Source organism: Lucilia cuprina, chromosome 6 (assembly GCF_022045245.1).
Source record: "Lucilia cuprina isolate Lc7/37 chromosome 6, ASM2204524v1, whole genome shotgun sequence".
Taxonomy (NCBI): domain Eukaryota; kingdom Metazoa; phylum Arthropoda; class Insecta; order Diptera; family Calliphoridae; genus Lucilia; species Lucilia cuprina.
Genome location: NC_060954.1, coordinates 58,415,400 through 58,439,132, shown reverse-complemented (window position 1 = coordinate 58,439,132; position 23,733 = coordinate 58,415,400). Strand labels below are relative to the sequence as shown.

Genomic DNA, 23,733 nt, shown 5'->3' with positions numbered 1-23,733 from the left:
CAAAATGTAGGAAATTTCATTTTCTACAAAAATTAATTTTTCAAACTCGTAGGATGTATAATAAAGGAGATATTTGAAAAACAAATATATGTGACCTTTGACCTCAATCTATTTGCAAGCTCTAGATTCTTTGGAATTCATTTGTTATATTTTGTATAATTGTTTACGTAAACTTGTGTGTCCGAATTAATTTGAGATTTTTTCATGCTGAGGAGGGTTGTCTTCCAATTTTTAGTGATGTCCTTTCAGTGGTTGTATAAGTTTCCATTCATTATTCAAACTCGTAGAAGAGATATTTGTAAAAAAAATTATTGAGACCTTTGACTTACAGTTTATCTACACTCCAAGCATGATCAAGATTCTTTTGAATTGATTTCCCATGTTTTGTACACTTGTGTGTGTTATTCTGAGAAGGCACCTCCAATTGATGTTAACCCATAGGTGCTTTAAGTGGTTGCATGGATTTTCATTTGTAGAGTTAAATTTCTCAAACTTTTTTAATTTATAGTTGTATTACAACATTTAGAATGTTGTAAGATATTTTTACTCCTGTTTCCCAGCAAAAAATTGCTATCACTTGTAATTACTTACCTAACCACATACTTTTCAATAACTACTACTTATTGTCTGGAATACATAGAATTAGTCTAAAAATGGTCTTACTAGTAATGTGTTCTATAAATACTTTCTAATTCATTAGTCCTCTTGTCTGTGAAGAAACGACTACTTTTTCCAATTACTTGTAACCATTTGTGGTAAGTGCTTGCATCCAATGACATCATCGTGTTAAAATAATGCCCTAATATGCTAATTCTAGTAATGGAAGTTTTTGCTAAGTAGCGCCCTACATAATTTAATCGATTTTATATAATGTACGTTTAATTTTGATTTAATAGACATGTGCATATAGCATTACTTACACCCGAACAACATGTACCCTGAACTCCTTTTACACTTCCTGTTCATGAACTGGGGTTTAATATATGTTCTTCTATTATCCAAAAAGACAGACCCCAGTTTTCAGTGTTCTTGTGTAACGTATCGAAATATTGATGTTAGACTCTTAAAACCTGATAGTCGAAATCACGATATGGGTCAAACGGGATGTGTAAGAGGACTTAAATATTATCTATTGAGGTTTAGCATTAGGTTGCGTGGGTTGCTCACTAGTTAGCGGCATCACTCAGAGGCCCTGTGTAAAACTTTTAGAATTGTCATTCCCTTATGTTGAGAGTGTGGTTTCCCTTCCTTATTTCGATGACTACTTGGTTCTTGCAGTCTCCCAGAGAACCAAACGGTGTTTCTAAAACCCGAGTGACGCATCTCTGAGAGTCTAGATCAGCGAAAGGCAGAAAAATAGTTCTCTGATTGGGAGCATACGTACGAGTAAAAGAAAGAGTATAAGGCAGCTCATGGAAAAGAGCTCTCCGAAAATAGAGTAGTCTGTTCGCTTGTAGGTCACCAATTCCACTTTTTCTTCACCCAAACAGTTTATACACTAGCATAACGTGGGCAGCCCATACATTCCAACATGTACCGTGCCCAGTAATTACAACAGCAAGAAGCTTAATCTAGTTCTTACTAAGAGACAAGATTAAAGCCCATACATCTAGCAATTTTGATAGGGTCTCTTGGGAAGTGTGAATATCCCTTTGCACAGGATTAAGTTTGGAGAAGACCCTTTATCTATGGACAAAATGGTCAATATCGTTCCACGATTTCAATAAGTTTTCATACAATTAGCCCCTGGAATACATTTTAAACAGCAATAAATATCAATATGGACGCATACTTTCCGTCCGTCGGCTTTCCTTTAAAAGCACATTTTTATGACACTTGATTTACAACAGCGATAAAAATTAAAGCGTGTGTGTGTGCTTCAAACTCAAATGAATATGAATTGCAAAGATGCCGATGAGAATCAACTATTTCAGCAGTAGTCATGACTAAACAAACACTCACTATAAACATACACATATATTTATTGTAAGTATAAAAGTACTTACGAGTAAGTGCCAATAGTAGCCGTTTTTTTTCGGTGATAAAAATAAATAGAAAAATATAATAAACTATTATTATCTAAATGGTTGAAAGAATTACTTTCAATATTAATAAAATATGTACACATGTACATGTAAAATAAACTATATATGAATATGTCCTTGACTTATGAGAAATGGGATTATTTATATATACATATATATGTAAGTAATGAATATTTTTGTATATGCAGATAATGTGAAAAAAGTAATTTGAAAATATCTATGTAATGTATAAAATATTCTGACCCCTATTGGTAATGACAAATTGAAAGCAATTTGTCGAGAGACAAGTCTATGGACAGGACTGGAGTCTATTGAATAGAGTTTTGACAAGTCTATGGGTTAGTCTAGTGTTTAAAAATGGTATAAACTAGTAAAGTTTTTGAAAAATTTACTAAAAGAAGTATTTTTTTAATTTCGTAAAAAGTATATTTTTTAATGTTTTCAAAAATTTCCAACGAAAGGAAAATTTGCAAAAAATATATTTTGAAAAATTTTCAATTTTTTTTTTACAAAAATGACCAAAAACCAATTTTGCAAACTATAGATCATTTTATAGTCTAGGCTAAAAGTCAATCCGTAAATCAGAAACTAATCAAGAATATAAATCAGTCTATTAGTCTGACCTAATGATCAGTCTATAATCTGGACTGAAGATCAGTCAATAGTCTGGACTATTGATCTGGATTAAAGATTGAAAAATTTCGTAAAAAGTATATTTTTAAATTTTTAAAAAATTTCCAACGAAAGAAAAATTTGAAAAAAAAGATTTTGAAAAATTTTTAATAAAGAATTTTTTTACAAAAATTACTAAAAACGAACTTTGCAAATGATTATTAGCCGGCTACGATTACCGGCTAGGCTAAAAATTAATCCGCAACCAAAGTTTAATCTAGACTACAGATCAGTCTATAGTCTGGACTACAGATCAGTATATTATTGGATTATATATCAGTTTATAGTAAGGACTATAGGTAGGTTATTAGACTGGATTACAGATCAGTTTATGGTCTGGACTGTAGATCAGTTTATAGTCTAAACAAAAGATCAGTATAAAGACTGTACTATAGATTTGTCTATAGTCTAGACAATAGAACAGTCTGATGTCGGAACTATTGATCAGTCTATAATCTAGACTTTAGATTAGTCTGAAGTCGGAACTTTAGATCAGTCTATAGTCGGGACTATAGAACAGTCTATAGTAGGGACTATAGATCAGTCTATAGACGGGACTATATATCAGTCTATAGTCGAGACTATAGATTAGTCAATAGTCTGGACTATTGAGCTGGATTATATATCAATCTATAGTAGGGACTATAGATAGGTTATTACACTGAATTATAGACCAGTTTATAGTCTGGATTGTAGAACAGTTTATAGTCTAAAAAAATAGATCACTGTACTATAGATTTGTCTATAGTCTAGACTATAGATCAGTCTGAACTCGGAACTATTGATCAGTCTATAATCTAGACTCTAGATTAATCTGAAGTCGGAACTGTTGATTAGTCTACAGTCAAGACTATAGATCAGTCAGAAGCCGGAACTATTGATCAGTCTTCAGCCTAGATTATAGATCAGTCCGAAGTCGGAACTATAGATCAGTCTGGAATAATGATCTAGTGTCTGAACTATAATAGATCAGTTTGTTGGTGACACTATTGATCAGTCTATAGTCTGGACTTTATATTATTGTATAGTCCGTCTTCTAGTAAGTTAGTTGTTAGACAGTTAGTTGGTCAGTTTGTTAGTACACTTATGAATTTTCCAATCCTTCTCCTTGAGATAATTGCGTACAACGACCAATCATTAAGGTGAAACGATGATGCATCGGAGAAGTTTTACATCTTTAACATCACTGCGCTATGGTTAAGACATCACTTAAAACTTTTCCTATTAGGTAATATTTTCTCTATTTACAATCAAATTATAAATATTTAACTGATCCCCGTTTCTACTATTATTTTTTATTATAGTAAAATTAATAACAAATGACACAGGCGGACAGACAGATAACCTTGTTGACAAATATGGGTGTCAATTACAAATTCACAAACAATTTCAGAAGCAGCGTAAAAAAACAAAATAAGCATTTCGTACAACATTGTACATGTCAAAAAACGATTTCAATTGAAAATATCAAATGCATTTCAAATTTATGCATAAATAAATAAATATACTGTTAGAACCATACTTACATCTATGTGCATATGTATGTATATGTAGAACATGTGTACTATTCACAGACAATTGGCAAACAAATGGGAATATATGTGCCATGAATATTAAATTAATAACCCAAACTATTCCATATTCTATGTATTTTCATATAAGTTGTAATAAAAGTACTTATTAATTCAAATTCCATATTTTTTTATTACATACTTTAGCCGAAAGTGTAGGGGAATATATTTGTTTTGTTATTTTGTTTGTAACACTTCGATGAAGTGACAGTAGATCACGAAACAGTAAAAATTTTTGAGTGTAGGATTGGCAAAATAATCTCTTTGCCAATATCAGTTTTAAACCTAATTACTTACACCAATTTTCTTCTTCGTCCTCCGACTAATAAACGACCATAAACTTTTTCTAGTTTTGGTGTTAGATAGCTTTATACAGCTTCATTGTATTTCTTTGCTAAAATCCACAGTAGAGTGTAACTTATAATCGCACTCATTCCCCCATATACAAGACAATAAAAACTACAAGAAGTAGAAAAAAATGGGAACAAATTTAATTTAACAACATGACAATCATAATGTCATAATATACAACAAGAAGAACAACAACACCAACAATGGGAAGCACAGTTTGGAGAAAATTGATATACCCTTTCCTAGTTTAGAGGCAACAAAACAGAATACTGGCACACAAAAAATATGCCACAACAATATTTAGACTACAAGTCATGGTACAGATATTAAAAGTTAAAATGATAATCATTTGAACCGACACGAACTTACCCTATACTAGACTTACATATAAGCCTAGTTTATAGATTGGTCTATAGGCGAGACTACAGATCAGTCGATGGCCAAAACTATAGACCAGACTATAGATCATTTTATATTCCTGACTATAGATCAATGTTTTGTCTAAACTATAGATCTAAAATTAACTCGAGTTTAATTCAGCCTGATTATAAAATAAACTCTAGTGCAAATTAAACATTAGTTTATAGTAAAACAATATATACATAGTCCACAATCAACAGATCAGTTTATAGATAAAAACTATAGATCATTTTATAGTCCAAACAATAGATAAGTCTATAATCTATATTGCAGATCAGACTATAGAGCAGTCTATAGTTTACACTATACAACATTCTATAATCTTGAAGATCAGTTAACAATCTCGTCTATAAATCATTATATAACCTTGACTACAGATCAGTCTATAGTCATGATTTTAGAACAGTCTAGACTGTAGACCAGTCAATACTCTGCAGTATTGATCAGTCAATACTCAGCAATATCGATCACCCTATATTTTGGACTACAGATCAATGTATAATCTAGAGAATAGATCAGTCTATTCTCTGGACTATAGATCAGTCCATAGTCTGGACTATAGCTTAGTCTGCAATTTAGTGCCATCTTTAGTCTGGACTATAAATAAGTGTATAATCTAGAATATAGATCAATCTATAGTCCTGACTATCAGTCTAAAGTCTGAACTATAGATCAGTCTATAGACTAAAATATAAATCAGTATATAGTCTGAAATATAGTCTGGTCTAAAAATCAATCTATAGCTTGCCCTATAGATTAGTCTACAGCCTGGCTTATAGAATAGTCTTTAGTCTGTCCTATAGATTGGCCTATAGATTAGTTTATAATCAGGACTATAGATTAGTCCATAGTCTGGAACATAGATCAATCCATAGTCTGGACTATATATCAGTCCATAGTCTTCTGAACTATAGATCAGTCCATAGTCTGGACTATAGATCAGTCCATAGTATTTTGAACTATAGATCAGTCCATAGTCTTCTGAATTTCAGATCAGTCTATAGTCTGGACTATAGATCATTCTGTAGTTTAAAAATTAGAATATACCCTAGCCTATAGATTAGTCAATAGTCTGGATTATGGATCAGTCTATTGTCTTCTGTACTATAGATCTGTCCATAGTCTTCTGAAGATAGTATATAGTCTGGACTATATATCATTCTGCAGTCTAAAAATCAGATTATAGCCTGGCCTATAGATTAGTCTATTGTCTTCTGGAATATAGATCAGTTTGTTGTCCTCCGGACTATAGATCAGTTTATAGCCTATTGGACTATAGATCAGTCTATAGTCTGGACTATAAATCAGCCTATATCTGAACTTTAGATCAGTCTATAGTCTGCATTATAAACTGATTTATATTCTAGACTGTAGATTGTGATTTATGTCTTTTGAAATTTCATTTAAAATTTTTGCCACAATTATTATGTAGGGTATCAAAGTACTTGTCTGATCATTAACATTAGAATGCAGGGCACACAGCACACAATCAAGTAAAAAATATGAGTTTTATAATCGACAATTGTTACGTGAGCATATTTTTTCGTTTTTTTTTTGCATATTTGTACTTTTATATTTTATTTTCTTCAAGCAGCAACAACAACAACAAAACAACAACTAAATTATGAATGAATAAATGAACGTCTGAATGAGTTTGCAATTGTTACAAGTATTAAAGTAAAGAAATGAAATTACAAAAAAAATAATAAAAGTTTTGAAAATTTTACAAAACAACTTCTTAAGAAATAAATGGCAAAATGTCACCTACATAAATAAATAAGTAAAATTAAATGTAAAATGAATGTAAAATTAATAACAATAACAAAAGTAAGAAATTCAGACAAGAAGCCCAAAGCAGAACGAAATATGATAAAACATGAAGATAAAATAAGAGAAATGAGGAACTTATCAGCAATATATAGCAACGACAATAATGATGATGTCGGTAGCCAGCAAAAAACTTTTAGATTTCAAATAAATATTATATAGTGTAACACAACTAAATTTATTTATTTCGAAAACAAAACTTCATTAACTGCTAGCAGCTAAAAGTTTGTTAGGAAAATTTTTTAGCAAATTAAAATTTTTTAATTTTTAAAATTGAACTGAATTTTTTGCTATACCAGAAGAAGATTTCTTAAAATAAATACCAATATAGCAGCATCATAAAAGTGCTAATAAAATACTTAAAATATGAACAAAAAAAAAAAACATCATTGACTTCTTATTATTAATGGATGAATGAACGAATGAATGAATGTAGATGTATGCCTTTAATATGCACTGGGGCATAATTTCGATATTTGTATGACTTTTGTTTGTTTGTATTGCAAAAGAAATACATTTTGTATTTATTTTTCCCTTTTTATTACTTATTGATGAATATTATTTGCCCATAAGTATATGTGAATGTTTTTATGATTGTGCATATAATATAGAGGTAGATTATTTGTTAAAAATAATGAAATATAGAAGGGTATAAACGAATGTTTGATATTCTATACAAGGCTGTATATCAGTAATTTATCGATCTGATATAATTATTATAGGATCGCTATATGCCAATCTAGATTAGAACATTGATAAACTATAAATCAGTCTTTAGTCAAGATTATAAATCTGTCGAACGTCAATACTATAATCAGACAACATTCTAGAATATAGATCACTCTATATATGAGACAGTCAAGTCTACAGATCAGTCTATAGACAAGATAATAGATCAGGTTATATTCAATACTATAGATCAGTATACAGTTCGTCTATTAGTCTGGACTGATTCAGATCAGAATCAGTATAGTAAGTACTTTAGTTTAGACTGATTTGTCTATAGTCTAGAATATAGATCCAGAATATAGATCAGTCTATAGTCCATAATATAGATCAGTCTATAGTCCAGACTATAGATCATATAGTCCAGACTATAATCCAGACTATGAATCAGTCTATAGTACAGACTATAGATCAGTTTATAGTCCACACTATAGATCAGTTTACAGTCCACACTATAGATCAATCTTTAGTCTAGACTATAGATCAGTCTCTAGTCCAGACTATAGATCAGTACAGTCCATACTATAGATCAATCTATAGTCCACATTATAGATCAATATATAGTCCACACTATAGATCAATCTATAGTCCATACTATAGATCAATCTATAGTCCACACTAAGGATCAATCTATAGTCCACACTATAGATCAATCTATAGTCCACACTATAGATCAATCTATAGTCCACACTATAGATCAGTTTATATAGTCTACAGTCCAGACTTTAGATCAGTCTATAGTCCAGACTTTAGTTCAGTCTATAGTCCAGACTATAGATCAGTCTATAGTCAAGACTATAGATCAGACTATAGATCAGTCTATAGTCCAGACTATAGATCACTCTATAGTCCAGACTATAGATCAGTCTATAGTCCAGACTATAGATCACTCTATAGTCCAGACTATAGATCATTCTATAGTTCATACTATAAATCAATCTATAGTCCACACTATAGATCAACCTATAGTCCACACTATAGATCAATCTATAGTCCACACTATAGATCAGTAAAGACTATAGATCAGTCTATAGTAAAGACTATAGATCAGTCTATAGTCCAGACTGTAGATCAGACTATAGTCAAGGCTATAGATCAGTCTACAGTCAAGACTAGAGATCAGTCTATAGTCAAGATCAGCCTTTAGGCAGAAATTTTGTCAATAGTTTAGTCTAGTGATAAATATAAAAAAGGGCTACAGAGTAAAAAATCTAAAAATCTGTTATACATCGGTATATAATCCAATATATAAGCCTAAATTTATGTCTATATTCTAGGCTACAGACCTGACTATAATTTTAAATATAAATTAGTCATTATTTTCATAATAGCTTCTCACAGTTGAAAATATAAATGTATATGGAAGGTCTGATGAAAACGGATTCTGATATGGGTGTTGAAAACTCAACACGAACTTATAATTCCCAATCATCTATACTTACAAATGTAGAGTAGAAATAAGAGGAAAATGTAATTAAATACATTTGTATAATGTATATGGTATCGATATGTAAATTTAACTAATAAATGTAATATATTCGTACCTTCACCATGAGTGATAAAAACAATCACATATTAGAGTACCTCTATTTAATAAAACCCAAAAATACATCAACTTCGATGAAAATTTATTTTATACTGAAAAGGTTTTGGCATAAGCTACCAATCTCACTGATTATGATAAAATTATTTTTTTTTTTACATTTGAAAACCGTTTTCAACTGCCATACTAATAAGTGAATGTGATCAGCTACAGAAAATATGTATAAACACATTTGTCATTAAAGAAGTACTACATAAATATAATGGAATATTTTGCTGCAATACTTACTACGTTGTTAATTACACCCGCGGGAAATCTATCGATTATGTTACATTTATTTGTTACATTAGATGAAACAAAATAATAAAAGTTGTATTTAAAATTAAAGTTTAAATTAATTTGCAAATTTTTTCCTAATTTTTTCATTATCTTTAAGATCACAATTTAACAACATACTTAGTGTGAAAAATGTCATGTGTCTCATATTGAATAAGCAATTATAAAACTGTTTCTATGTTATGAAGTATGTAAACAGTAATCTTAACTTTCAAGTGAAAGCAATTGAAAATCATTTCAAAAATTAGTACTAGAATGAAGATTGTAAATTTAATTCCATTGAAATTTAAAATTTTGCTGTAAATATTTATACTTAAAATACTTTAAAACTATCTTCTCCATTAGTATAATATATTTTCTAATAGTATTTTCTTTCTTGAGTTTTATTGCATTTTTAGCAAGACTTATAAAGTGCATTTGTGTACCTGACAAAAAATTTATATAAAATTTAAAATTCTTACAAAATTTTAAGTAAAATTTTAAAAAATGAAAAATAAAATAAATAAAAAAGAAAATCATATAAATTTTCCTATTTATTGACTAACATACAGCAAATATTGTTTATTCTTCAACAAATGGATGTTGGTACTTGTGCATAAATTTGCATGTTCTTGTGTAAATTACTTGTATTTTATGAAAGCAGAGCATTAAGAGAATTTTCTCTTTTAATGTAAACAGAACACTACAGCAGTGAGTATACAATTATTTGACACACAAATTAAATAAAAACTAATAGAATATAGATAAGTCTATAGTCTAGACTATTGATTAGTCTATAGTCCAGACTATTGATTAGTCTATAGTCCAGACTATTGACTAGCCTATGATCCAGACTATAGATCATAGAGTCCACATATAGTTAAAACTATAGCTCAGTCTCACTCGCACAGATCACTATAGATTAGTCTACAGTCCAGACTTTATACTAGTCCACAGTCCAGACTATAGACAAGTCTATAGTTCAGAATATAAATCAGCCTATACTCCAGATTATAGATCAGTCCACATTCTAGACTATAGTCTATAATATAGACCACTCTATAGTATAGTCCAGACTGTTGATTAGTCTATAGTTTGGACTACACTAGAGATAATAGATCAGAATATAGGACAGTTTATTGTCAACACTATAAATCAGTTTATTTTCCAGATTATAGATTAAACTATAGATCAATCTATAGTTCAAACTGTAGGTCAAACTATAGTTCAATCTATTGTCGTGTAATCCGTGTAATCAGTCTATGACCCGGACTTTAGATCAATCTATAGTCCTCACTATAGATTAGTCTACTGTTAAGACTATAGATTAGTCTAGATTCCAGACTATAGATTATATAGATAAGTCTATAGTCCAGAATATAGATCAGCCTATAGTGCAGACTATAGATCAAGTTGTGAACACTGTGGATCAGTCTATAGTCAACAAAATAGAGCAGTCTATGGTCCAGACTATAGATTACTCGATAGTCCAGGTTATAGACCAGTCTATAATCCAGACTAAAGATCAGTCTATAATCCTGACTATAAATCAGTCTATAACCCAAACTATAGATCAGTCTATAATCCAGTAGATAAATATATTCCTGACTATAGATTAGTCTACAGACCAGAATATATATAATTTTATAGTCCAGAATATAGATTAGTCTATATACTGATCTAGTTCATATTATATATCAACCTATAGTAAAGAGTAGACTATAGTATGGGCTGTAGACCAGTCTAAGGTCCAGACTATAGATTAGTCTATACTCCAGATAAGTGTACAGTCCAAACTGAACTATCGACCATTGAGTCAATAGACTAATTCATAGACAAATCAAGAGACCAATCAAGAGACTATTCCAAAGATTAATTGTTAATGACATATTTGCGCAGTACTATGTAGTATTTACATTAGTCAAGAGACTAGCCCGTATTCTGGAAAATAAACTTATCCATAGACAAATCTAGAGACCAGTCAAGTACATATTCAGATCAATAAAGTAGATCCTAGAAATTTTTCTATCAGATACGTAAAAGCTACAAACTTATTTATTTTAAATTTATTGCTTATTTAACTGCTTACTTGTAAGCATAATGAAGTGTTAACTTGTTTACATGCTAAACACATGCTATTTTGCTAAAGTTTAGCATGTTGTTCACATGCTAAACTTTAGCAAAATAGTCCCTTACCTGGTAACACGAGTTTACCTTGAGATGTTTTTCCCCACATTTTTAAGAACTTATTCTTTTACTTCTTAAATAACATATTTCATTTCAAACTTCAATACTGAGTGGGAGGGAGTTTCTTGTCAACTGTGAAACGTATCGGTCGTTTTTTAAGAAAGCTCTGATAAATATTTTAAATAATTTAAAAAAAAAAACATTTTCTTTCAAAAAAAAAGAAAAATCATATTTGAATTTTTTGCCCAAAACAAATAATTGGAAATTTTTTGTGTTTGTGGCTGCAGAAATAAAATGGAAAAAGATCCATTACTTTCCCAAACTGGAGGTAGACCTCCTAACAATTTGGAAAAACCTCTATGTAATGCTAATGGTGAGGCATGTGCATTTCTCAATGACCAGACAAATGAAAAGCCTTCCGGCTGCCAATCGGAAGCACATATTACCCTGACTTCTAAGGATGGAACAAATAATAACAATGTAAACAAGAATTCCCAACTTGGTAAAGAGTTTTTTGATGCTGTTTTCTCATGTCAAGCTCCTTTAACTGAATTTAATGAAAATCCTCAAGAGTCCCAAAATTCCAACAACATTAAGATTTTGGAAAACATTCAAATTCCAACCACGGTCTTCCAGAATGAAACATGTATGGATCATGAGACGTTTTTAGTTTCTTCATTAGAAGAAGAATTTCAAACTGTCCAAAACAAAAAAAGAAAAATTCAAGGTGACGTAAAAATTGATTTGTCAAAATGTAAATTTAAGAGTTTTAATATGACAGATGATAATATTAATCGTACAAATAAGTACTCATTGTTAGGAGATTTAAATATTGAGGCCGAAAGGCCAGTTAGTAGTACCACACGGAAACCTTATGACTCCAAGATTGATAATGACATACAAACTCAAGTTAGGACCAAAAACTCCTTCTGTCCACCTATATTTCTGGAAAATGTAAATGTTAAATCGCTTATTGACCAACTCATTTCAAAGAACGTGGAATTTAAAATAAAAAATCAATCTAAATATAAAACCAAATTATATTTTAAAGATTCATCTGCACATACGGAAATGATGCAGTTGTTAAAGGAAAAGGATATTCCTTCTTACACATATACACCTAAAGAACATAAACGACAAAGTGTAATTTGTAGAGGTCTTTATTATAAATCGGAAATTAATGATATAAAATCGGAAATTGATAGAATTATTCCGGACACTGTGGATTCAGTTACAAAATTTTCTACCGAATATTCTAGGAAACAGGGCATTGACACAGGTTTGTTTTTAGTAATACTAAAACCTAATCGTAAGGTAAATGAGTTGCTTGGTTTGAAGTATATCCTTAATCAGGTAGTGTCATGGGAAAGACCAAAAGCTAGTACAAAAATTCCACAATGTTGGAGGTGCCAACGATGGGGCCATTATTCTCAAAATTGTAGTCGTCCATACTCTTGTGTGAAGTGTAATGATAAGCATGGTCCCGGCGAATGCACTTTCAACTCTGAGGGTAATGAATCACCATTCTGTGTGAACTGCAATGAGAATGGTCACTCTTCGAATTATAGGGGTTGTCCATCATATAGGAAATATGTATCTTTGAGAAAGAAATCGAATCAGGAAGCAAACGATAGGAAACGATCGGCAACTGAAAATGTTGCAAGGGCATTAAATACATCGAATGCTATTACTTCGGATAAACCTTTTTCAAGTTTATTTAAAAATTCGAACGATATACCATCACAGGACAGACCGGAAAAACCGACCATAATTCGGGAATTTATGGAGTTGGCTAAAATTTTATGTGCCCCAGACCCTTTAACCTTAGATGATAGAATTAATAATTTTATGGAAAATTATAAGTCAATGTCAAGAGATCAAGCCAGGAAAGAATGCTTGAGTTTAATTAAAGATATTCAAAATGTCTATGGTCCGTAATTCTCTGAATTTAGTAACATTTAATGTAGGTTCTCTTATACATATAGGAAGGAGAATTGAACTGAACACAATATTGAATCAATTTAACATTGAAATAGCTTTTTTACAGGAAATACATGTGTCTCCGGATACAAACATATATTTTGATAATTATGTGGTTTTGAAAGACGACAGTTTAATAGGTGTCGGTATTGCTGTTAGAAAATCTATATCTGCTTCAAAGGTGAATATTCCAAATTTGAGGTTTCCAAATTTATTTGTCGAATTAAATGTATATATGAATGGAAGAATTAGTAAAATTCTCTGTGGGTCAATTTATTTTCAGTCCAACTGTAACCGCCAAATAATTTGTGAAGGGCTTTCCTCTATTTTAAATATCTCAAACTCTTATGATGGGTTGATAATAGGTGGGGACTTGAATGCAAAACATATTTCATGGGGAGATATTAACAATAACTTTAATGGTGAAGTACTACTATCTTGGCTTCAAAACGAATCGATTTCAGTTGTTAGAATTAGTGACTTATATCCTACTTATCCTGGAGGATCCTCTCATTTGGATCATTTTATTGTTAGCACCAATATGTGTGACAGTTCTCTCCAAAATTATAAAACCTCAACCCTACCAACTTTTTCGGACCATGTTCCATTAAGACTTCAAATTTCATTATTAGATTTTAATTTTATTTTTACCCCTCCAAACCATTTTGTTTCTTTTAAAGACACAAATTGGAATACATTTAAAATTGATCTGAGTAATGCCATATTGATCCATTTCCCACCAGATAACAGGAACTTATCAAATGAAGAAATTGATTATTATATAAATGAATTTAATACTTCTGTTAGCTTTATATCTGAAATTCACTCAAAAAGGACTGAAAATTTTAATAGAAAATATATTTTATCCGATAAAGTAAAGAAATTGTTGAAAATTAAATACAACTGGCAGAAAGATTTGAAAAGAATATTCAATAGAACGTTAAACAGACGAACTCCAGAATATTTACTTATTTCAAAGCAAATCGACTTAATCAAAATTATTATAAAGGAACAGATAGAAATAGAACAGTCACATATATTTAATGAGAAGTTAAAAGAAATAAAGCCTGGGCCCTGGGCTTATAAGCAAATTTTTCAGATAATAGGAAATGGGAAAAATTCTTGTGTTAAAACAATTTCAGTTAATGGTATAGAAATTGCAGAAGTAAATCAGAAATTGGACGTATTGAAGGAACATTTTATTTCAGTTTATAAAAGTTCTCCACCAAACAGGAATCTTTCGGAAGTAAATGAAACTATTAATGACAAAATTTCTCAAGTATCTAATATTTCAACGTTTGATAATGACGCAACAGCATTAAATAATCATGGCAATATAAAATTAACGAGTTTGGAACATATTTTGCATATTTCCAAATTGATAAATAATAAGAAATCTGGCGGTTTGGATAATATATCAAATTATTAATTAGAAAATTTCCTAGAAAAGCTTTTGAATACCTCACAATCATTTATAATAATTGCTTGAATAATTGTTATTTTCCCAGTACTTGGAAAATTGCAAAGATAATTCCGATCCATAAACAGAAGGGTAATAATGACATTAACAGTTTTAGGCCAATTTCACTCCTTTCTAATCTTGGAAAGCTTTTTGAGAGGGTTATTAGGGACAAAATGGATATAGGTTTAAGTGAGGAGTATATACCTCAAGGTCAGTTTGGATTTAAGAGAGGAAATTCAACGGTACATGCTCTTTTGAAATTCCACACTGATGTAGTGCAAAATTTGAGGAAAGGTCAATGCACTGTCGCAGTATCACTGGACATTGAAAAAGCGTTCGATAAGGCATATCATGACGGAATATTATACAAAATGACAAAAATAGGTTTTGATGCTACTATTGTTAAACTTCTTCGGAGCTTTTTTGATGATAGAAAATTCTGTGTGCAGGTTGATAACATGACATCTTCTCAGGGTGATATTTCTTGTGGTGTCCCTCAAGGCTCTGTCTTGGCACCTCACTTGTATAGTATATTCATATATGATTTTCCCCATGACTTTGGTGCTTCTAAGGGTATACTTTATGCCGACGATTCTTTACTTTATGCACATGATGAATCACCTCAAATTGCACTCCAACATGTAAAATCGCACCTTGAATATGTTGACGAATTTTATTCCCACTGGGGAATAAAAATAAATACGGCAAAAAGTAATGCAATTTGCTTGAGAAATGCTTCTGGAAAGTGTAAATATACAGTAGTCCCAGAGAGCAAAAACTTAGAATTATCATTAAACGGTTCAGAAATCATTTTTAAAGACAGCGTAAAATACCTCGGGGTGAATTTTAATAAACTCTCAAAATTTAATAATCATGTTGCTTGCAATTTGGAAAAGGCTAATCGTGTCAAAGGCGCTTTTTCGAAATTATTTAATAGTAAATCTTTGCCAGTTAAAACTAAATTACTTTTATACAAGGTAAGCATAAGACCAATTCTTCTTTATGCATTTCCTATATGGTTTACCATTTCGAAAACTATGATGAGGAAAATGGAAATTTTCGAACGTCACATATTACGAAAATGCATAGAAAAGAATTATAAAGCCTATAATAAAAGATTCTCGAATAAATTTGTTTATGATAATGGCGACATAATTCCGATTTCTTCTTACGCTCTTGATTTAACAACACGTTTTGTTAAAAGACTGTCCTATTTTGAAGGCAGTATAATGCAAGATTTGTTGTTAAGCGAACAGGAATTTAGTTGGTCAAACACTAATTATCTTTCCTCAATTGGAATTTTACATGAACAGAACAATGGAGTTTCTGGTCTTAACTTTTACTCACATATCACTCCCGGAATACATAGGGGATAATTTTTTATTATTTTAATTTTGTTTAATTTAATTCTTTTGTTTTTAGTTTAATTAGTTTTAAGTTTTAGTTTGTAAGATTTTTAGTATTAAGTTCACTAAAAGTAGATATATACTCTACTAGTATAGCTAAATGCCGGGAGCAAGCATTGTTTCTTTAAATAACTATTCAATAATTATTAAAATTATAATTAAGTTTTCTAAATGATAAGCAAGTCGCATAACCTAATTAATCCTACAGAAATTGAAATAATACGAAATAGTTTTAAGTTTGCATATATTTAATGTTTGTGAAACAAAATTGTTAATGGAAAAAAGCCTCAATAAAGTTAACTTAACTTAACTTACTGAGTGGGAGTAAAGTAAACTGAAGTGAACACGTTCATATGCATAGAAGTAACTACTTTTATATAAGTTTTTCCTGTTTTGCAACAAAATGCTGTTGTGTATCCTCTTTTTTTTTATTTTGCAACAACAGCAGCAAAACAACAACTATTGTTATCAACTGAGTAGTTGCCAGCAGGGTTACCAATTTTTTATGGAATTTATGCAAAGTTACTTGAATTTTATTTAGAAATATTTTCAGTAAAATGGTTTATTCTAAGAAAAAAACTTGACAATGATTTTCAATTGTTTTCATCTAACAACGACTACTGCTTACTTTCTGCATTCCATTGAAGTAGTTTTATAATCAATTAATAATAATGTTATTAATAAGTACTTATGTTTTCAAGACACATTTCCCTTTTTAAGGCTGAGTAAATTTACTTTGAAATATTTTTATTTTATTGGCTAAAGAACACCTTTTTGTGGCATCCTTGTATCTTTTTTCCAACACATTCATATTAAGTATATCTTTAATATTCATGTATTTTTTGCTATTTTTTAAAGCATTATTTTCTTTTCCTTTATATTGTTGTTTTTTCAGTTTTGTCGATTTTTTTTTGTATAAATATTATTTTTAGTGACTCAAAAAAGCGTAGAAACTAAAACGAACGTGCTGTGGGAATTCAAATTTATAGAAACTACTATTGTTTGTAATATTTCAAGTGCGAAACAAAAAAAAAAACTCTGAAAAAAGAAAGAATTTTTCACAACTGAATAACTGAAACACGCACTGTGCTGATAGATGAAATTTAACTAAAAGCAAACAGTTTTACACTTGCAATAGTTGAGATAAATTGACACCTTTGTTTGGTGGAGCTGTTAAATAAATTTTAAATTTTTTTTTTCCAGCATTTTTTGAAGGTTGTATATGTAGAGCTTAGTGCAGGAATATAAATTTCTCAAAGGATGTTGTGTTATGTTGAGCAAATTTGTTTGTAGAGAAACAATTTTTTAAGTTTTCTTCTAAATTTAAGAATTAAATAGTCTACGATTATATATAGAAAATAGCATAGACGACCATATAATACCCTACACCAGTGGTTATGTTAAAAATATGGATTATTTTTTTTTACCTTCAGATCATCATTAAAAAAACGATAATGTTACTAAAACTACAATAATACTGTGTTTGCCGATATTTGTTGACATACTAAAATATTTAACATTATTATGAGCCGAAAACCCGTATTCAGGGGGTACGGTTGTTTGGGACCTACGTGAAATAGTGGAGCAATTTCAGCTATTTCAATACTGTTCGATATTGGGTATCAAGAAGAGTATGTGTCATCAAATTATCTGGAAAATTCAGGCATGTAGCGTGTGCACAAGCTTTATATGGACACACAGACAGACAGATTGACGGACAGATAAATCGACGGACAGACGGACATTAATAAATCCACTAAGAGAGTGATTCTAAGCCGATTGGTATTCTTTAAGGTGCAAAATTTGGGTGTTACAAACATCGTCATAAACGTATAATACCCTCCCTACTAAAGTGGTTTATAAGAAATGTATATGTGTTTGTAGTAGTTTGAAGTTTATAGACGACTAAACGCCTGAACCGATTTTCTTGAAATTTTCAAAGTGTCCTCCTTTATCTCTGGAAGAAGCTAGAGGCCCACATGCGAAATATACTTTAACATTCATAAACATATTTGTGGACAAAATAGGCGGAATAGGTTGATAGATAGATAGATAGATAGATAGATAGATAGATAGATAGATAGATAGATAGATAGATAGATAGATAGATAGATAGATAGATAGGTAGGTGGATAGATGGATAGATGGATAGATGGATAGATAGATAGATAGATAGATAGATAGATAGATAGATAGATAGATAGATAGATAGATAGATAGATAGATAGATAGATAGATAGATAGATAGATAGATAGATCGATAGATAGATAGATAGATAGATAGATAGATAGATAGATAGATAGATAGATAGATAGATAGATAGATAGATAGATAGATAGATAGATAGATAGATAGGTAGATAGATAGATAGATAGATAGATAGATAGATAGATAGATAGATAGATAGATAGATAGATAGATAGATAGACAGATATACAGATAGACAGATAGACAGATAGATAGATAGATAGATAGATAGATAGATAGATAGATAGATAGATATAGATAGATAGAAGATAGATAGATAGATAGATAGATAGATAGATAGATAGATAGATAGATAGATAGATAGATAGATAGATAGATAGATAGATAGATAGATAGATAGATAGATAGATAGATAGATAGATAGATAGATAGATAGATAGATAGATGGAAAGATAGATAGATAGATAGATAGATAGATAGATAGATAGATAGATAGGTAGGTGGATAGATGGATAGATGGATAGATGGATAGATAGATAGATAGATAGATAGATAGATAGATAGATAGATAGATAGATAGATAGATAGATAGATAGATAGATAGATAGATAGATAGATAGATAGATAGATAAGAAGATAGATAGATAGATAGATAGATAGATAGATATAGATAGATAGATAGATAGATAGATAGATAGATAGATAGACAGATAGATAGATACAGATAGATAGATAGATAGATAGATAGATAGATAGATAGATAGATAGATAGATAGATAGATATATAGATAGATAGATAGATAGATAGATAGATAGATAGATAGATAGATAGATAGATAGATAGATAGATAGATAGATAGATAGATAGATAGATAGATAGATAGATAGATAGAAGATAGATAGATAGATAGATAGATAGATAGATAGATAGATAGATAGATAGATAGATAGATAGATAGATAGATAGATAGATAGATAGATAGATAGATAGATAGATAGATAGATAGATAGATAGATAGATAGATGGAAAGATAGATAGATAGATAGATAGATAGATAGATAGATAGATAGATAGATAGATAGATAGATAGATAGATAGATAGATAGATAGATAGATAGATAGATAGATAGATAGATAGATAGATAGATAGATAGATAGTTAGATAGATAGTTAGATAGATAGTTAGATAGTTAGATAGTTAGATAGATAGTTAGTTAGTGTGTTAGTCACGATTTCTTATGCTCCCTCTGTGTCTATTTGAAATCGAATTGACGACCTCCGCTATAAGAGACTTCAACACTAGCTACTTGCCTACCTACCTGGGCCACACTACTAAATTCTTTAATTCTTTCACAAATATTGAATTTTTATTAATAAAGAAAACTCTTAAGAAATTCAATAGAAATTTTTGATATCATGCAAAAACCATTTCATGACTTTTTGTCCTATTTTATTCTAAAAAAGAAAAAATTCACTTCAATTTTAATTGCTTTTTAAGTACTGGTGTAATGTTAAGAGAGTAGTAGTAAGTAGTATTGTAAAAACAATAAAAATCTACAATTGACTATTAATTTTCTTTGCACATTGTTAATTATTCAATCATTAAAAACGACACCAGCACAACCTACCGGCAGCACTCATCCCCGAACCAGCAATAACAACAAAAAAGACCAAAAAAAAAAAAAAAGAAATTTGAACTCTTTGCATTCAAGTGACAATCATTCAAGCAACTGCCAAAAAAATAAACAAAAAAAAATTTTAAATGAAATTGAACCGAAATTCAAATGTCTAAACAATACAACCCATAAGTTGTTGTATTTGTTGGTTTTAGTACTTATAGTGGAGTGTTTTCCAAATAATAGGAACAACAATAACGTATGGCGTGAAACACGCAAACCCCCAAATATTATTACTGGAGCTCTGGTATTTGGAAAACTGTTCATTGTGTGTTTGATTGCTGTTGTTGCTGCCACAATCAATTTCCCCCTCTTCCAAAACAAAAAGTATTGAAAACAAATCAAAATAAGATCAAATGTATGAATAAGTGTCTATGTGCGTGTTTTTTGGATTGTTATATCGAATGAATGAAAATATTTCCCAAAAAAAGTATGTACATATGTACGTTACCAAAATGACAATAGATAAATAATAGACAGAGAGAGAGAAATAAAAATAAATATCTCACATATGCCTACTGATTGCTATAATAAAAGGAATACAATGGTTTTTAAAAATACCCAAGATTTTATTTCAAATCATTTTTATTATTTTTACATTTTCTATTCACATTTCGGTTAGTGTGAAAAAACTATGGAAATTGCCTATCAAAAATGGAAGGCAATTAATTAAGTAGGTTATTAATGGAATAAAGTTAGTTATTTGCATTAAATTAAGCTATACCACGCCTATTTAAAAGTAGGCGTGGCAAAGGTCTGAAATATAGCATCACATTTAAAAAATCGGTTTATAATTGTCTTTCAAATCCAACATTTGTAAACATTTCTGTTCGATTAAGATCAATAAACCCATTTCTTTTTACCCTTCCTCACCAGTGCTAGAAAAAGCACACACACACACACCTTTGACAGCAACAAACACATCCTCCACACCCACAAAAAAAAAAAACAACAAAACTAATTACAAAGACTTAATTACAAAAACCCTTCAATAGATCCCTCCAAAATTAATACCTAACAATTGTACACATTTCTTTTAAATATTTTATCACACTTTCATATCCAATTCATTCATTCCTATCATTTCTATTCATTCATTCGTGCAAGAAAGAATTTTAACCAGAATAAAATATTAAAAGAAGTTGACAAATAAATTAATCACTTTGAGCATCATCATCGCAACAAAAAATTTCTAAGAACGTGTTCGGCAGTACTTTATAGAGAAAATTACGACTTCTGTTTGCTGGAGTCAAATAAGACATTCTTTTGTTTTCTTAAGAATGTATTGAATTTATTAGAAATGTTATTTGTGGTGTCGAAAAAATATATAAATAAAGAAAAAATAAGATATTAAGACTTAATGCGAACCTTCTCTGCTAAGCAAAAGAAGATTAGTACGAGGGTGAAGCTAAAAATTTAGGGTGTAATCTGATTTTTTTTAACTTTTTTAACTTTAGAAGAAAATTGAAAAAAACATGTCGAATCTATAGTACATCTATAGTAGTCTAGTCTATAGTCTAGTCTATAGTCTAGTCTATAGTCTAGTCTATAGTCTAGTCTATAGTCTAGTCTATAGTCTAGTCTATAGTCTAGTCTATAGTCTAGTCTATAGTCTAGTCTATAGTCTAGTCTATAGTCTAGTCTATAGTCTAGTCTATAGTCTAGTCTATAGTCTAGTCTATAGTCTAGTCTAGTCTATAGTCTAGTCTATAGTCTAGTCTATAGTCTAGTCTATAGTCTACAGTCTAGTCCATAGTGTAGTCTATAGTTTAGTCCATAGTGTAGTCTATAGTCTAGTATATAGTATAGTTTTTAGTATATCATAAACTCGTACCGATTTTAAAGTCTAGAGTGGACAAAGAAATTAAGATCTTATCGCTTTTATATGCAATATTTACTCTAGAAAATATGTTGTCAAAACTTTTTCCCTTAACTTGTCCATCGATCCTCATATTTAGATATTAGTTTCTGGTACAAATACATATTTTAACACCTCTTACTTAGTTACACTGAGACATCTTTAGAATACTCATTAATTAAGAAACAAGCTCAAATACTTGATAAACTACTGCAGTCCAAAGTAGGCCATAAATAGCTGTAGCGCTATTGAGTTATAGAGGGATATCAAAAAATCCCAAAATACGAATTCTGTATAAACTAAACTAAACTAATCTAAATTGATTTTAACCCATTTTCGGGAGTGAACCTTTCTTATATTAAAGGTATATTTTATGAAATTTCGACTTTATAAAGAAGAAGCTATGATCATTTATGGAATGATCGTCAAAAAATTGCAGTGTTATACATTTTCACAATCAACACCCTCCCCTAAAGTTCTGTACTGTTTTAACATCATTACAAATGATAATTATAATTATTAACACAGTGACTGTGTAACGACAGTGATGAGAGGATAATGATGTTGTTCTTTGTTGTTGTTTGGTTGGAAATTTGAATTAAAATTATAAAAATAACTTTCATGATGATGTTGTTGTTATTGGATGTATTATTTTTGAAGTATGTAGTTGCTCTTGTTATTGTTTTTGTTGCTGGATGAATGTGTCACGTGAAATTTTATTTTATCACCATAATGAACGAAATACATATGCAGTTGTCTTGCCTGGTCGATATACATTAAGAGAAGAGTGAATGAATGAAGGAATTACACTGTTTGGTTGACTGTGTAGAGTGTTGGTTTTTAGTGAAAACATGTTTTGATTTATTTTTAGTTTTTTTTTCCATTATTCTATTCTACATTTTGGGTTTTCAGCCAAACGAAAATATAATCTATGTTTGAAAAAGGAAAAACTAACGTGCTGCACGCATTCCGCCAGGTTGTTACTTATGAAAATGTTATCATCATTCACCACCACCACCACTGTCAGTCTCATAGAGACAGAAATAGAATAGTAGAATTTGTTTTTAATAAAGAAATTCTTTTTAGATAACAATGTTTTGCTAACTGAACATAAAATTGAAAAAAAGGGTTTATTATTTATTAAATCAACATGAAATTTTCAGATAATGACTGTAATTATTTATTTCTTGATTTTATATTTTTTTTTAGAAAAATTTCTGAAAAAGCGTTATTAATAAAAAAAAGACTGAGTGACGATTATATACTATCACTAGTCCAGACTGTAAACTAGTCTAGGCTACAGACTGATCTATGAACAAGTTTACAGACTTATTACTAGTCGAGACTAGAAATTGATTAATAGTCAAGATTATATATTAATACTAGCTATACCCAGTGTGCTTCGCTACCCTCATCGTAATGGAATAAAATAAATATCATTATTGTAAATGTATATATATCTGCAATATCAAAAATTCCCCTTT

General features: G+C 30.1%; 1 protein-coding gene across 2 annotated transcripts in view; it reads left to right on the top strand.

Annotated features, from left to right (window-relative positions):
• LOC111681708 (rap guanine nucleotide exchange factor 4) overlaps positions 1-23,733 on the top strand; it is a 114,900-nt gene that overhangs the window by 10,588 nt on the left and 80,579 nt on the right. The gene's annotated exons all lie outside the window — the stretch shown is intronic.